This window comes from Aquarana catesbeiana, linkage group LG04 (assembly GCF_042186555.1).
Source record: "Aquarana catesbeiana isolate 2022-GZ linkage group LG04, ASM4218655v1, whole genome shotgun sequence".
Classification (NCBI taxonomy): domain Eukaryota; kingdom Metazoa; phylum Chordata; class Amphibia; order Anura; family Ranidae; genus Aquarana; species Aquarana catesbeiana.
In genome coordinates, this window is record NC_133327.1 from 146,611,754 (window position 1) to 146,629,493 (window position 17,740).

Here is a 17,740-nt window from a genome sequence, read left to right on the forward strand (position 1 = left end):
CCTGCTGCTCTCTTCTCACTCTGCCAATAGCCTACTAGACAGCAGGCAAACTAAAACATCCACGGTGCACCTTCTCTCCTACTTTGAGCAGCGTGGAAGTTCTAGTTTTTCTGCTGGTGGTCATGGAAGACTGGTATTATAAAAATCTGAATACCCAGCAAGTGGCTAGGGATTCGGATTGTAATACCCAGCCCCCCCTAAGATGGCTGCCTGTGCTGTCTTATGCTGGCACCAGCCTTGAATTTAAAACTTTTATATCTTAGAAACAAGAAACACTACTCTTAAACATACAAGGTCAGGTTTATGTCTCTTCAAAGCTCAGATATGAACTGTTTTAAATATTGGCTGCCTGGCTCCATTATTCTTAAGACTTCCGAGCAGTTGATTTCACATAAACTGATTTTGCTGTAAAATTATGGATTATTATCTACTCTTGTTTCTTTATTTAGAGTTTTGGGGACTTTTGGTAGTTTACTTTATTTTGAATTGTCTTCCTTTGTGTTTTTGAACATTTGTGTACTAACACTTTCCATTTATTTCACCTTTTAGTTCACTGTCTGTTTTTTTCTTACTGTGAAATAATATAAACTAATGACCCTAAAGAGGGGCACAAAAACATTTAGGAGGCATTTAACCAGTTCCCGCCTGGTCGTCATTTGACTATAGGCCACTCTAGATCTGGGAGGATGTCATATGCCTTCCTCCCCAGAACACACCTCGTGCGTGCCCCATGGGCTGCACTCGTGCGTGATCTGTCACCTGCTGTGTCCACTGGACTCAAAGGATGACAGATCAGTGTACTGGTCTGCTGCCAGTACCATGTGATTGCTGTGATCAATCAGTGGATCAATGGATTCATGCTATTCATTGTGTACTATTGTGATGATCTCTGTGACTGGTTACAGCGATCACATGGCACAGACAGGGCCAATCACAGCCCATCTGTACCATGTGATTAGCTGTGGCTAATCACAGCTAAGCACAATAGTAAACACTGAATGACTTGATTTCATTCAGTAAAAATGGTTGTTTATAACAGTGATATTCACTGTTATAAGCAATCATAGTGTGCATAAAAAAATAATCATAATCAACCTCCCTAGAGTAGTACAATGTTACTATGGTAACACTGTGTTGCACTGGTCACAGTATGTAAAAACAAAAATCTTAAAGAAGAAAAAAAAGTGAAAAAAAAAAATATTCATGATTAACTTTTTTTTTCATACTGTCACCATTCAGTGTCCCTGATCAATGCCACACCAGTTATATGATGACGCTGTACTGCGCTGGTGACAGAGTGTGGAAAAAAAGAAAAAAATGTAAAAAAAAACTATTTCTTCATTTTCCAAATTGTGACAAAAAATGACAACTTCAAAAAACTAGCGTTACCTAAATTCATTGGACTGTCTACTTTCTAAAAAGAGATCATTTGGGGGATATTTGTACTGTCCTGGCATTTTCGGGCCTCAAGAAATGAGATAGGTTGTCAGTACTTCAGGACTGACTGATTTTGTAATATACATACTATATTTTGTAGACTATAACTTTCCTACAGACTAAATAACAAACACTGATTTAAGTTATTTTTACCAAAGAAATGTAGCAGAATACATTTTGGCCTTAATTTAGGAACAACGATTATTCATTTGCAAAATTTTATAACAGAAACAAAGAAAAATTAGTGAATGCAAGTCCCTGCCTTGTAGATAAATGTTAGTGGCCTTCCCTGTATTGCCACGCTAATGGATGATTAATGTTATCTATGTACACTATTTATTTATCGTAATTTGAAGCTTGAACATTGTAACATTCAACATCATTTCTCCTTTATATTAAATAGATGTCATCCAGTCAGAGGGGGAGACTCAGGAGAAGGCAGCAACTCCCACATGTAAGTTAGTATAATCTTGCTTGTATCTGCTGATCATACATATTTCAATGTTCTTGTACTAATGTTGTACACTGCAGATTGTAATGTTCATTTCTATATTAATCAACCTGCCCTGTAGAGGCTGCTGGGGATGCGGAAGATGGTGAGCAACAGCCAGACGCGGCAGATCCAGGGAGTAATTACAACTTTTTTTGTAATTTTCAGGCCAAAATAGTATTTTAAATATAAAATGCCAATGGCACACCTTGTCTAGAAATGGTTGTGATTTATTCTGCAAGGCTTCGGTTTAGCTGGAATTATTAGTCCCCCTTTGCAGCTGATTCCAGTCTCCTGCCTCTGTCTTCCTGTTAGCGTGACCTGTGCTTGTTATTTCCTTAATGTCACTTCCCTGGTCACGCCACTTTCTTGCTGCAGTTCAAATTCCCAGTCTGAGCCAATCACTGTCAATCATCGTGAATAACACAGCAGGCTGGAGGGGGTGTGTCAGACAAGAATCTCCAGGTGTGGGCTGGCAGTCCCTGGACATGTTCAATCTCTGACTTGCCCCTGCTGCATGCATTAACACTTTGCTCGTGATGTCTGGTGCCTCCTCTTGGGCATCATCTAAAGCAAAAATTTCTAAATGACCTTGTGACCTCGTAGATCTTTGCAGGCAAAGATCTACAAAAAGTTGAGTCTTTAGGCTATAGTTCAGACTCCAGAGTGTGTTGTGTTGCACATTGGCAGGGCTATTTACTGATATAGTTCATATGCATCCTGGAATTCTTCTTTAACTGCTCCTTATTTGTCTAGTGCTTTTTGTTTTAGAAGTTTTACACATACTGATCTTGGATCCCCCAGTGGTTGGACATATTTCCCTGCACCCTCTCTCTCCTCCACTTAAATGGTCTAGGCTTCTGAAGTTATTAAGACCTGCATAGGTCTTGATGGCTCAGGGAGAGAACACTGCAGTAGCAGAGGGGAGCAGACGAAGCACCGGCTGCCGAGAGATCCGAGGATCAGTCATTGTAAATTCTCTGTTGTACCATCTAGCTTAGACCAGGAGTGAGTAACCTACCTAGCCTAGAACAGGAGTGGGGCTTATTTAGTGGCCATACAAAATTATCAAAAAGTAGCCTGCTATATTTTATTAAACAACTTTTTATTAAGTCACCCCTAATGCGATGGCTTGAATGGCTTCTCTTTGGTGAGTGTAATGTTAATAGCTGGTATAGCTGAAATGTTTCTACTTGCAAGTGCAACTGATCTTCCAAATTTCCATTGGTCAGTCAGTCAGTCTGGATGAGGTAGAATAGTTAGTGGTCAGCACTTAGGCGTCCATTATACCTCAAGATTTTGTCCAGCCGGCCGTATGACCGAGCCTATAAAATCTTTGGGAGATTCCACTTTACACTGCTCGATGTGTAGAGGGGAATCCCTTTGTACTTTGGCAGGGGTGGACACTCATCTCCACCCTGGTCAGTGTACAGTAAAGTACTACACCTTCCTGCGCAACTCTGCACACTTGGGATGACGCAGCGAATCGACACAGACACCACTATCTCGTACACACAAATTGATTAGGTGCATCCCACTGAATATCTAAAATGGAAAACTGGTATGTAGAAGTGAGAACATCTCAAGATGTTACACACTGATCCTCAATGACCCCCCTCTCCCAGCACTTTTCCCCAATGCCCCCCCTCTTTCCCACTTAGCTCCGGCGCGGGTTCTCCTCCAGTCTCCACTATCCCCCCACCTGGTTCCACCCATTGGCGCCTCCTCCCCAGTGCATTCTGGTGAGGATTCTCCACCCGCTCCAGTGCACATCCCCCCTCCAGAGCCACATGTCAGTGTGTATCTGTGGAGCATTGTGGAGGTCCAAGAGCGACAATATGCTGTAACCAGGAGGCTATTTCACTTTGTGGCCCTCCACAATCTCCGAAAGTGCCGTCACAGTGTGGCTTTGGAGAGGTCCCAATGTAGCCTTGGGAGGCAACTGGAGGCTTGTAGGTCCTACCTTGGTGACCAGATGTCTGGGATCAATAGGTCCCTACAGCTACTGCTCACCAGGATGGGGGAGAATCAACTTTCCTATTTTTTTTTTTTTTTTATGTTCAAAAGAAAAATGTTTTCTTGAGTTTTGCTTTCCTTGTTAGGTTCATTATGTAATGTTTTCTAACTATACTAGTCCATTTATTGTTACTAACTTACTAGAGGCCTTACAATTGTCGTTTTTTTACATTTAACCATCAGGCTGAACTGAGAAAATTTAAGAGATTTCTTTTTACTCTATTTCAATGTGTAAAGGGTAATCACATTGTATATTGTGTCCAGTCACGCCGTTCAGCTTGCCCCCCACCAGAATACACACCAGATAGTAAGTTACAGCAGGGGTTAACGATACAGTCTTCAACAGTTCACAGGGCATAGGTTGCAGGCTTGCTATAACTAGGGCAATCGTTAACCGGACAGAGGTTCACAGGCCAGCGCAATCACAAGAGACAACAGTTCAAAGGCTGGCAGGCCCATAGGTAACAGTTCATAGGGCAGTCATCATTTCCAGGGCTTGAGTAACATTGCAGCAGGGTAGATTAGTCATACTGGTGACTTAGGACAATTGCAGATGGTCATGAAACAGGTGGAGGATCAGAGAGGGCACTGGTGTCCCCAGGGTCAAAGGAGGCAAATGGGATAGGTCCTGGGCATCTGGATGCAGCTCAGCAGTGACCAACTAATCTATCTTGCATAGAATCACGTTTCCAGCTGTATGCTTCTTTGTGCTATGTTAGTAACATATTCTGATCCTCTCCATCAAGAGGAACTGTCATGCTGTTGAGGTTAGTTTCCCCAAACATCTTTAATCATTGTCTCTTAATCCCAGACTATCATACAAAAATAAGAGAAGCAAAATGATACCCCAGCTCCACTGCCAATATGATGATCTATAAACTGTGAACCGGTGCTCCAGCCAGGACGTTCAGGCCCCAAAATGCAGTACTTGAATCAGAAAAGGGCTGGCGACTTGAATGCTCTTGAATAAAAGTCCTTTATTTGGTTACATGGGTACACAGGTACAGGCTACTGACGCGTTTCAGCTAAGAAGCCTTCATCAAAGCATCAACGCTTCATCGTACAAAAATGGTTAAATTAGCACGAGCTGCTATTTGTATATGGACAGCAACATGTGAGCAGTAGCGCCACGTCAAGGCTTCAACCCTTGCTACTGTCCATTCACACAACATTCATTCATGCAATCATACACACTCTAGTCTACACAACACTCATCATTGTATTTTCCAAAAAGGGTGATGGAAGGAATAAAGGGAACATTTTGGATTGCTTAAAACAATATAATTCAATTCAGACTTGCTGGTTAAAAGCTGAACAAGTTTTGCTTTTGACTGCTGGTGATTGCTGTGTTGCATTTTTAGGTTTTTTGAGGGGGGGGGGGGGGGGTTCCTTGCAGTTTTTTTAACACCCTCGCTGTCACTTTTTAAACAGCCTTTTTTTTTTCTTTCCTTCCTTCAGCCTACTAATTAAGGGGAGTAGTTAATTGGTCACAGGTGCTTAAGGCCTATATAAATTTCTGTAGAGCACACCTGAATCTACCAGACTTGCTGGTTAGAAGCTGAACCGTGAGAACCTTGACTGGAAAGTGTGAACACGTTTTGCTTTTGACTGCTGGTAATTGCTGTGTTGCATTCTTAGGCTTTTTGGGGGGTTTCCTTGCATCTTTCTTTAACAGCCTCTCTGTCACTTTTTTTTCTTTCCTTCCTTCAGCCTACTAATTAAGGGGAGTGGTTAAATTGGTCACAGGTCACGTGGGTCTGCGAGTGTAAGTGGTCTACGAGTGCAAATGGGTCTGCGAATGCATGTGGGTCTGCGAGTGCACGTGGGTCTGCGAGTGCACGTGGGTTTGCGAGTGCACGTAGGTCTGCGAGTGCACGTGGTTCTGTGAATGCAAGTGGTCTACAACTGCACATGGGTCTGCAAGTGCATGTAGGCTGCGAGTGCAAGTGGTCTATGAGTGCACGTGGGTCTGCTAGTGCACGTGGGTCTGCGAGTGCACGTGGGTCTGCAAGTACCTGTGTATTGTATTGTTGAGTAGTAGTGTCAAGAAGCTAGTTGTTAGGTAATTTGGACAGGTTATAATCCCAATCCTCATTAAATTATACGATGCTCGGTGGGTGTGGAGATGCGTCTCGGTGTACATCTTCCTTGATTATCTGATCAAGAGCGAATACTGCTGTGCAAAATGTAAGCACATTGTTTCCCTGGAAGCCTAGGTTCTGCATCTAGGTAAGCAACTGTCAGCACTAAGAAGAACCTCCGTACTAAAGGAGAGCTAGGAACGTACCTGACATGTGCCAGCAGGGGTGAGCACAGAGGCTGGGGGAGACAAAGAGGTGCAGGCACCAGAAAAGAATAGATGGGTGACAGTCAGGAAGGATAGAGGGGGAATTGCCAGGGAGGCCGATCCTGGGCTGAAGCATCCCAATAAGTACACTCCATTGAGTGACATTGGTGAAACCAGCTGGAGCTGTGGGACTCTCCTAGCTGCCAGGGGAAGAACTCCTCCATTGAGATTATGGGGGGAAAAAAGGAAAGGATAGACAGTTTCTGGTGGTAAGGGACTCAATTCTTAGAAGGACAGAGAGGGCAATCTGTGACAAAGAGCTGAAGCATCGAACTGTATGCTGTCTACCGGGCGCTCGGGTTTGGTACATCACAGACCTGATGGACAGATTACTGGAGGGGATGGGGAAGACCCGGCTGTCATGGTGCAAGTTGGCACCAATGACAAAGTCAGAGGCAGATGGAGTGTCCTAAAGAACGATTTTTAGGGACTTGGAAGCTAAATTGAGGAAAAGGACCTCCAATGTAATATACTCAAGAACACTACCGGTACATCGAGCCACACCAGAAAGGCAGAGGGAGATTAGGGAAGTAAACAAGTGGCTGAGGTGAGGAGCTGGTGTAGTAAATAGGGGTTTGGGTTCCTTGAGGACTGGGTGGACTTCTCAGTCGGTCACCAGTACTTTAGAAGGGATGGACTGCACCTAAATGAGGAGGGTGCAGATGTGCTGGGAGTAAAGATGGCCAAAAAGTTAGAGGGTTTTTTAAATAGTCAGCGGGGAACATAGTCCAGAGGGTAGTATTGGGGGCATTAGTGGTAGATTGACTAAAGCACATAAACCCAAGGTAAGTATAGTAACAAGTCCTAGTTGCAATCTCAGAACACCCAATAAGAGGATAGTATGCAACCGGTCTAAACTACATGGCATGTTCACCAATACCAGGAGCCTGGCAAACAAGATGGGTGAACTAGAGATACTGTTGTACGAGGAGGATTTGGATTTTGTGGGAATTTCAGAGACTTGGTTCAACAGCTCTCATGATTGGCTGGCAACCATTCAAGGGTATAACCTTTATTGCAAGGATAGAGAGGGTAGAAAAGGGGGAGGGATGTGCCTGTATATCAAGAATAATGTACAAGTGAATGTGAGAGATGACATCACTAAGGGAGCTAGGGAGGAGGTGGAATCCTAATGGGTGGAGCTCCAAAGTGATGAATCTAAGGGGAAAATAACACCAGGAGAATGCTATAGGCCCCCTAACCTGAGGGAGGAGGGGGAGGCGGACCTCCTATCACAATTTGGATTAGCAGCAAGGATGGGAAGTGTTATCATAATGGGGGATTTTAATTATCCAGACATAGACTGGGCGGAGGGAACCACGCATTCGTCTAAGACTTGCCAGTTCCTAAATGTCTTGCAGGACAATTTCATGGGTCAGATGGTAGACGCACCAACTAGAAATAAAGCGTTACTAGATCTACTGATTACCAACGATAGAGACCTGATCACGGATGTGGAAATGAGGGGAAATTTAGCAAACAGCGATCACAGGTCAATTGGCTTCAGCATAAATCACACAAATAGGAAACATAAAGGAAATACAAAGACACTGAATTTCAAAAGAGCCAACTTTCCTAAACTACAAACCTTGCTAGAAGATATAAATAAATTGGGATAAAATCTTAAGAATAAGTAACATGGAGGAGAGATGGGTTTGCTTTAAGAGCATATTAAATAAGGGCATTAGCCAGTGCATCCCATTGGGTAATACATTTAAAAGAGCGAACAAAAGTCCTGGATGGCTTAACGCCAATGTAAAAATGCATATAAAAACAAAAGAGAAGGCCTTCAAAAAATACAAGGTTGAGGGATCATCATCAGCATTCAAACTTTATAAAGAATGCAACAAGAAATGTAAGGGTGCAATTAGCGGAGGAGAGCAAAAAAAAGTATGTAAACAGTAACAACGGGAGGACAGACCATATTGGCCCAATAAAGAATGAGGAAGGACATCTGGTTACAAAGGATGGGGAGATGGCGAAGGTATTGAATTTATTCTTCTCCTCAGTCTTCATGAAGGAATCGGGGGGCTTCAGTAACCAAAACTGCAGTGTTTATCCTTGTGATACATCACAGGAAGCACCCTCATGGCTAACAGGGGACAGAATTATGCCCCGTACACACGGTCGGATTTTCCGACGAAAAATGTGTGATAGGACCGTGTGTAGGCTCCATCACACATTTTCCATCGCACAAAACACAAAGTTTGAGAGCAGGATATAAAATTTTCCGACAACAAAATCCGTTGTCGGAAATTCCGATCGTGTGTACACAAATCCGACAGACAAAGTGCCACGCATGCTCAGAATAAATAAAGAGATGAAAGCTATTGGCCACTGGCCCATTTATAGTCCCAACGTACGTGTTTTACGCCACCGCGTTCAGAACGATCGGATTTTCCGACAACTTTGTGTGATCGTATGTATGCAAGACAAGTTTGAGCCAACATCCATCGGAAAAAAATCCTAGGATTTTGTTGTCAGAATGTCCAAACAAAGTCCGACCATGTGTACGGGGCATTAGAATTGGACTTGGGAAACTTAATAATAATAAATCACCGGGAGCGGGTGGCATGCACTCGAGGGTACTTAATGAACTCAGTCAAGTAATTGCCAGACCATTGATCCTAATTTTTACTGACAGTCTACTGACTGGAATGGTACCGGTGGATTGGAGAAAAGTCAATGTAGCACCAATATTTAAAAAGGGCCCAAAATACATCCCTGGGAATTACAGACCAGCTAGCCTAACATCAATAGTATGCAAGCTCTTGGAGGGGATGATAAGAGATTATACAAGATTTTAGTAATGTAAACAGTATCATTAGCAGTAATCAGCATGGATTCACGAAGAATCATTCTTGCCAAACCAATCTATTAACCTTCTATGAGGAAGTGAGTTGCCATCCAGATAAAGGAAGGCCCGTAGAAGAGGTAGTGTATCTGGATTTTGAAAAAGCCTTTGACATAGTTTCCCATAAATGTTTACTGTACAAAATAAGGTCCATTGGCATGGATCATAGGGTGAGTATATGGATTAAAAACTGGCTACAAGGGCAAGATCAGAGGGTGGTGATAAATGGGGAATACTCGAAATGGTCAGGGGTGGGTAGTGGGGTCCCACGGGGTTCTGTGCTGGGATCAATCCTATTTAATTTGTTCATAATTGACCTGGAGGATGGGGTAAACAGTTCAATCTCTGTATTTGCAGACGATACCAAGCTAAACAGGGCAATAACTTCTACACAGTATGTGGAAACCTTGCAGGGAGATCTGAACAAATTAATGGGGTGGGTAACTACATGGCAAATGAAGTTTAATGTAGAAAAATGTAAAATAATGCTTTTGGGTGGCAAAAATATGAATGCAATCTATACACTAGGGGGAGAACCTCTGGGGATGGAAAAGGACCTGGGGGTCATAGTAGATGATAGGCTCAGCAATGGCATGCAATGCCAAGATGCTGCTAACAAAGCAAACAGAATATTGGCATGTATTAAAAAGGGATTAACTCCAGGGATAAAGTGATAATTCTCCCACTCTACAAGACTCTGGTCCGGCCGCATCTGGAGTATGCTGTCGGGTTCTGGGCACCAGTCGTCAGGAAGGATGTAATGGAAATGGAGTGAGTACAAAGAAGGGCAACACAGCTAAAAAAGGACCTGGAGGACATTAGTTATGAAGAAAGGTTGAGAGCACTGAACTTATTCTCTCTGGAGATAAGACGCTTGAGAGGGGATATGATTTCAATTTACAAATACCATACTGGTGACCCCACGATAGGGATAAAACTTTTTCACGGAAGGGAGTTTAACAAGACACATGGTCACTCATTAAAATTATAAGAAAAGAGGTTTAACCTTAAACTACATAGAGGGTTCTTTACTGTAACAGCGGCAAGGATGTGGAATTCCCTTCCACAGGCAGTGATCTCAGTGGGGGCATCGATAGTTTCGAAAAACTATTAGATAAGCACCTGAACGACCGCAACATACAGGGATATACGATCTCATGCTGACATATAATCACACACATAGGTTGGACTTGATGGACTTTTTTTAGCCTCACCTACTATGTAACTATGTAATTTAAATCCTGGGGTCACTCCAAAGACAACTGCAATTGTCAAGTAGTAAGAAAATTCAAAAATTAGATTTTCCTCAACATTTAGATGGTTCCTCCAAATCCCATCTATCTTCACATGGTGACAATGATTCAGTCAGTTAAGGGTCATTCGGTCAGTTAAGGGTAGGGTAACCCAGCTTGGGGTTACATTTGAGGAAAGTTATTTGTTTCATCAAATAGGGTGTCAGTTGTGCATGGTGTGGATTCAGGATGTTCCCAGTAATAGAGAAAGCTCTCTCACTTTGCACAGTGGTTGGAGGACAGGATAGTAGCTGCTGGGTAACCAGGCAAAGGGCAGGTCACACACTTTTCTTACCATCCCAATTGGTCAAAGGGTCCGCTGTAGGAGGCAAAGGTGCTTCATATAAGTAGGCCCTGACCATTTTAGAGGCACTGCTCTAGTCTCGATTACCTGCTGCTTGACTTGCACCCACCAGATTGTGAAGTGCCTCTACCCAACATGCACATGCTGCACTCGGTTGTTTTTGAGTGCCAGGCTTTGGAATAGCAGACCTGGCAGGTGAATCTTCCAAACCAGTATCATCCGGCATACGTCTTTGTTTCTGCAAATTACAGACCCTTTCAATCAGTTTTCCATTCTGGTAGGAAAGGCTGTTGACTCTGAGTGCCAGTATACCATTGATCCTGGGATCACACAGGGAGGCCAGCATGAGTTTAGAGCTTTTGCAGACACGGTCATTTAGTGGATCTTTTAAGTTGTCTTGTACAGTAGCTTTCTGATGAAAGAGGCTACATTGGCATGAAGTGGGCTGCCATAAAAAGGCTCCCTGTTTTCTAGGAACGATCCCATCTTCTCCATGAGATAGGTGAACAAGGGTATGACCTGTCCTAGGCTGGCATTGCTCTGACTCAAGTTTTCCATCACACCCTGAAAGGGTTTTAAGACAGAAACATCTGCCCAATTATATACCAGTCATCACGTCCCAGTGTGGAATCAATCCCAATGCTGTGGCGAGATGATAGATTGTGGATAGCCATCTTTTGCTCAAAAATGCGCTCAAGCATTTCCAGTGTATAGTTCCACCGGGTGCTGACATCTTGTTTCAGGCAATGTGTGGGGAGCCCTGATTGTTCTTGCTCCTCCCTCAACAGTTGACTAGCCCCTACACTTCGGTGGAAATGCCCTACAATCTTCCTGCAAAGGTCCAAGATTTAAGCAATCTTGTTGTTTTTCTCCACTGGGTTTGCATCCTTGACCACTAAATGCAGTATGTGTGCAGAACAGCGCACACCGACGAAAGATCCATCTTGGAGTGCTTTCACCATGTGTGAACCTCCATCTGTCACTATGAACTCAATAAAAAACATTGGTGACTGCCCGCTCTCCAAACCAATTGGCCAACATCGATCTAATTGCCCACAATATGTTGGCAGAGCTGTGTTTATCATCAGGGACTTCTGTGTGGAGCAGGAAAGATTGATAACCCTACTGGTCTTGCGCTGCAGACCTGCTTTCTGATGAAGTTTGACCTCTTACACTAGTGCCACCACCAACAGACACAGTGACCTGCCACCAGTGTGCAGTTAAAGACAGGAAAGCGTGTTGACCGCTCGGAGCTGTCCACAAATCAGTGGTCAAATTAATTGTCTGACCATTTTTTCCTTGAACGCACGAATGGTATAGTGCTGGAACAATCTTTCTGCTGAAAGTTGTTCATGCAGGAACAACATATGGTCAAGCAAGAGCATGTATGAGCTGTTTAAATGGCTCCCCTTTAATCATGCGAAAAGAGGCTCCTCCAACAGCAATGAAGTGACCAATGAGGTGGGTGATCTTGTTGGCCTGCTGTTTTGACATGCCCTTGGAACTAAAGACAACATAGCTATCTAGGATAGGCTGATGATGTCCTTGGGAAGATGAGGAGCCTAATTTCCTCTGCAGTGGAACTACTGCACATGGACGGTTTGTCTTACTTGAACCCTCTCTATTGGCTGTGCTCTGATTACATTCGGAAAGTACTAACCACTCCCCCCTCCTCAAGAGGGAAGTAAGCGTTCTATCCCGAATAACTGTCTGGAGCTAGATCTGCCCCAATCCAGGCCAAAAGGCCAGGGTCCCGACCCTCCGGTTCAGACCCCGTGGTTCTCCATCCCCATCAGAAGGCTTCCCTTTCGGCTACGAACCGCTCCAGGTCACCTTCACTGCAGCAGGCTTTGCATAGCAACCGCAATCCCGTCTCTATTTCGCCATAGATCAGGGACGGAAGCAAGCGCCACCTCCTGAAAACTGAAAAGAACAGATACTACACTTGATCTTAGCCAAAAGGCCGAGAAGCAATTAGCAATAATCACGCCTCAGTTGAACCTCATTGGCTATGATACTGCCACTGCGCAAAGCTAGTATTATTTAGGGCTGATGTAGCTGCAGAAGGTAACACACCAGTGGTGAAAGCTGTTGCCACTACAGTTCCACTTGGTGAACTAGTGCTAATGGCAGGGGGGAGGATTCTTCCTCCACTGCTACCTGCCCTACCCCTCACAGAATATCCCTTTTGCACTTCCTCTAGGTCATAGTGTAAGTCTTGTGGGGTAAGAGTGTATAATACGTCTGCATATTGGGGAAAGAGGAGCATCACATTCAAAATCATCATCACCACCAAAACCAGTTATTGCTGAAACTTGTTGCAAAGAGTCGTATACCTCAGTTGAACTTTTCTCTTGGGGCAATGAAAAAAAAATCTCACTCTCTGTCTCTGCTGCTGTCTCCCTCAATTGCTTCTTTGGGGTGCTGGGCACTGGCAGTGGCAGTGTCATTGGTGGTGGTGAGTGTAAAGGCAACTCCGCTTGTTTAATATTGGTTTTCTTGCCTATGCCATAAAAATAAGAAGCCATGACAACTGTAGAAGTAGAAGGAGCTGCACCGGCAGTGGCAGCGGCAGCAGATGTTGGTGGTCTGGCAGGAAAACTAGTAAAACTGGTGGTGGTGGTGGAACTAGCTTTGCTGGTGGCAGTGGTGGTGATACCCACTGTTGTGGACGACATGTTTCTGGCGGCAGAAGTGTCAGCAGTACCTAAGGAAGAGCTAGTAGCAGAGACCTTGCCACTTTTTTTAGCACCACGACCACAACCATGACCACGACCTCTATCTGCCTTCACTTTTCCGTTAGAATGGTGCATTGCTGTATATTTAGTTCTAACAGAAAATAGCAGAAAATGGACTGGTGATAGTAATCAGACCTGCAAGCATGTAATGATGTAAAATCAAATGAAAACTAGATACAAGAAATAGAACAAAAACAACAAATATGCCAGAGTTGGCAAAACTAACTGCACGCAGGTAACAAATTAGGGTATATAGAATCTATATAGAATCTATAATATGGAATCTATAATAAATAATAACCCCCCACAACGCAGACAGCGTCTGAGGCTATCACAACACTAACAGCACTAGTATCTGTATTAAGTTCAACACAACACTAACACAATAGCAGATTAATAGCAGATGAAATTAAAAATCTAAGTTGAACTATAGCTTGCTTCACTATCTGTTCTGCTGCTGTGCTTATGCTTAATTGCTTAAAAATTCATGTTCTCTGTTAACAAATAAACGGACCAGCTAAGATTGACTGTCTGAAATGATTCAACGTGTCTCTCTCTGCTAGCAATCGTAAGTGAAAATAAGCTGGCTGTACGTGTGTAGTTCTAGCTATTGTACTGCTCCTCCTCTTTGGTTACAATCAGCCAATAACATTCATCATCTTCCTCATTTTACTTCCCCCACCCATTCCAGCAGCAACCACTTATGTCGTGTACATACGGGCAGACTTTTCGGCATCAAAGGTCCGACGGTCTTTCCGACGGACTTTCGACAGAGTTACGACGGACTTTCTAACGAATGGACTTGCCTACACATGATCACACCAAAGTCAGACAGATTTGTACATGATGACGTACACCGGACTAAAATAAGGAAGTTGATAGCCAGTAGCCAATAGCTGCCCTAGCGTCTGTTTTTGTCTGTCGGACTAGCATACAGACGAGCGGATTTTTCGACCGGACTCGAGTCTCTCGGAAAGATTTGAAACATGTTCCAAATCTAAAGTCTGTCACGGAAAAGGTCTGCTGCAGGTCCGATGAAGCCCAATCACGGTCGAATTGTCTGACGGATGTGTTTAGCAGAATACATTTTGACATAAATTTATGAAGAAAGATTATTTATTTCCATGTTTTTTTGTTTATTTAGCAAATAAACTCAGTCGTGATTAAATACCACCAAAAGAAAGCTCTATTTGTGTGAAAAAAAATGGTAAAAATGTCTTATGGTTACAGTGTTGCATGACTGCGCAATTGTCATTCAAAGTGTGACAGCACTGAAAGATAAAAATTGCCCTGGGCAGGAAGGGGCTAAAAGTGCCCGGCATTGAAGTGGTTACATTTCTTTTTTTTTTTTTTTCAATGTTTTAAAAGAAACTTCCTGCACCAAAATAAATTATTGTTTGAAAGGGCATCCTAGTTAGAAATTAGATCTCAAGTGTTACAAAGTTTATGTACAGTTTCTGAGCTCCAGAGTGCCTTGTGGCTTTCCACAAATAGCCCCAGTGTTTACTTATTCCCATATTAGCAGGAAAGATCTTTAGGTATGTTTGATCACAATTGTTTCAGACAATTATTTGACTACCCATCTGTGCAAAGAAAAGTGCAGAGATGCAGATGATCTAGGAGTATTGTTAGTATATGAAGATAATTATAGTCAGTATATCTGATCGTTTGCCTGAATAATAAGTAAATGTAAAATGATGCTTATCAATATGATATTGTTTATTTAAAAAAAGATGTTAAATATTAACATAAAAACTGAAAAACTTAAGAAAATGAAAAGATAATTGACCCAGGGCCACTATATTACTTTAAGGGGCTGTAGTTCAATTGATGGCCTTGGGGAAATCTGTCCTTATCCAATCCTTATGAGTGAAAAATGGAACTTGATTAGCGGCTTTGGGTAGGTGTTTCCCCTTTCACCAGATTTCCTTATTCCATTATCCCTAAAGTGAAATTTTTCCAACATCTGATGTCTATAGCCATCATCACTACTTTCCATTCACTGTGGAGATTATGTTGACATTAAGGATTAAAATTCCACCATATTTGACAAAGCTTGTCATGGTGGCTGACTTTCTGTACATGTAATACATTTGAATAGAAAAAGATAATGAGCATTTGTATTTCGTTTAGATAAGTGTAAGGTTGTGTCCTGTGCACAATAAACCAAGCTTTTTGAAGAAGAAATACTTGGAAGTGATTGTCAACAACAGACTGTGCGCAATGTCATTTTTTTCTGTAGAAAAGGTCACTAAGATCTAATCATGTCTACAATTATGCTGTATAATGAAAGCATTATTTTAACCCCATACAAGTCTTTGGAAGCAGTATATCTAATATACTTTAACAGTTGTAATACATTGCACTACAGCTGCAATAATCATTCATTATTAACAATAATTTGAATAATATATTTACCATAGTATAGATACAACCAGGATCTCTGATTACATGCAGAGCCAACACCTTTGTGTACCTGGCTTCTAGGACTTCTCAGTTTATTACTGACAGCATTGTAGGAGCTGTGTGCTCCACTTCCATTATTGGGTACAAAACTTATTATCAACCTATATAGTTATAAAAGAAAGAAGCTTAAAATACTGCAAATAATGAAGGCCAAAAGTCATAAATCCAATATGCAGAAGATAAATTATTCATGCATTATAAAATTTAAAAAAAGACTGCTAATACAGGAAACTAGTAAAAACAGAGTTTGCAGCTGCCAAAACTATGTTGTTTGTTTTAGAATAGTTTAGAGAAATAAATGAACTTCATTCAAATATCAGATTTGGGTGGAGTTCACAGGATATGTTTCTTTACCAGGTCTTTAATTTTGTATTTGACACCAACAGAGAGACCTCTGCCAGGGCTGGGCTCAGCCCTTCCTTCTCTGAGCTGGCAGCTCAGCTGTCAGCTAATTGCCAGCTTCCATCTCTCTCCACAGTTACTCAGCTGTTGATGATATCCTGCTCGTCAGTCCTACTTAAGCCGTCCAGTCCAGAGGATCTCTGCCTTCGCCGCGTTCAACATCATAGAGACGATCTCCTGCGGTCCTGTTTAAAGATTGGCTTTGCTGACATCCCTTCTGGCTCCAGATACTGCTTGCTGTTTCAGTACATTGATCCCTGACTTCTGGCTTGGCTGACTATTTGTTCCGGTTACTGAACTTTGGCTATGTTTTGACTATGTTTGTTCTTTTTACTTTTATTATTAAACAAGTGTGATTTAACTGTACTACTGTCTTGGTCTGATTTCATAGTTTCTGACAACCTCAAACTATTCCTTGGGATTAAATTATCCATATATACATGGAAGTCTCAGCCATCATTCGCCATTTCTATATTGCCCTGTCATATAACCCCTGTAATCGATTAGCCAACTTAACTTTAAAGAACTTTAAAAAATTAGTACCTTAGCTGGGAAACAGGAAGGTTAACTATAATATTCAAGAAGAGAGGGGGTACACAATGGAATACCTAAAAACCACCCTCACCTTTATGCTCAGTGGGGTTAATTTACTAAAGGAAAATAGACTGTGCACTTTTCAAAGTGCAGTTGCACTCTGAAAGCGCAGTTGCTTTATAACTTAGTAAATGAGCAGAAGCTCTGCTGACTACCATCATCCAATCACGTGTAAGCAAAAATGCTGTTTTCTTTTTTATTTTCCTTGCACATGATGGGGTATTCTTTGCAAAATGAAGATTTACCTAATTTACTGAGCTCTGGAGCAACTGCACTTGCAGAGTGCGACTGCACTTTTCCAAGTGCACAGTCTATTTACCTTTAGTAAATCAACCCCATCGTCTCGTCAGTGGGGTTTATTTAACCACTTCAGCCCCGGAAGAATTTACCCCCTTCCTGACCAGTGTGTTTTTTGCGATTCAGCACTGCGTCTCTTTAACTGACAATTGCGCGGTCGTGCGACGTGGCTCCCAAACAAAATTGACTTCTTTTTTTTCCCACAAATAGAGCTTTCATTTGGTGGTATTTGATCATCTCTGTGGTTTTTATTTTTTGCGCTATAAACAGAAAAAAGCGACACTTTTTGTTATAATAAATATCCCCAAAAAATATTTAAAAAAACATTTTTTTTCCTCAGTTTAAGCCGATATGTATTCTTCTACATATTTTTGGTTAAAAAAAATCACAATAAGCGTTTATTGATTGGTTTGTGCAAAAGTTATAGCGTCTACAAAATAGGGGATAGTTTTATGGCATTTTTATTAATAATTTTTTTTTTACTAGTAATGACGGCGATCAGC

At 42.2% G+C, this 17,740-nt stretch overlaps 1 protein-coding gene and 1 pseudogene across 1 annotated transcript in view; both read right to left on the reverse strand.

The window, feature by feature from the left end:
* The window catches only part of LOC141139577 (vertebrate ancient opsin-like), a 368,310-nt gene that overhangs the window by 184,141 nt on the left and 166,429 nt on the right, over nt 1-17,740 (reverse strand). The gene's annotated exons all lie outside the window — the stretch shown is intronic.
* Nucleotides 12,711-12,775, reverse strand: LOC141142022 (U4 spliceosomal RNA; annotated as a pseudogene).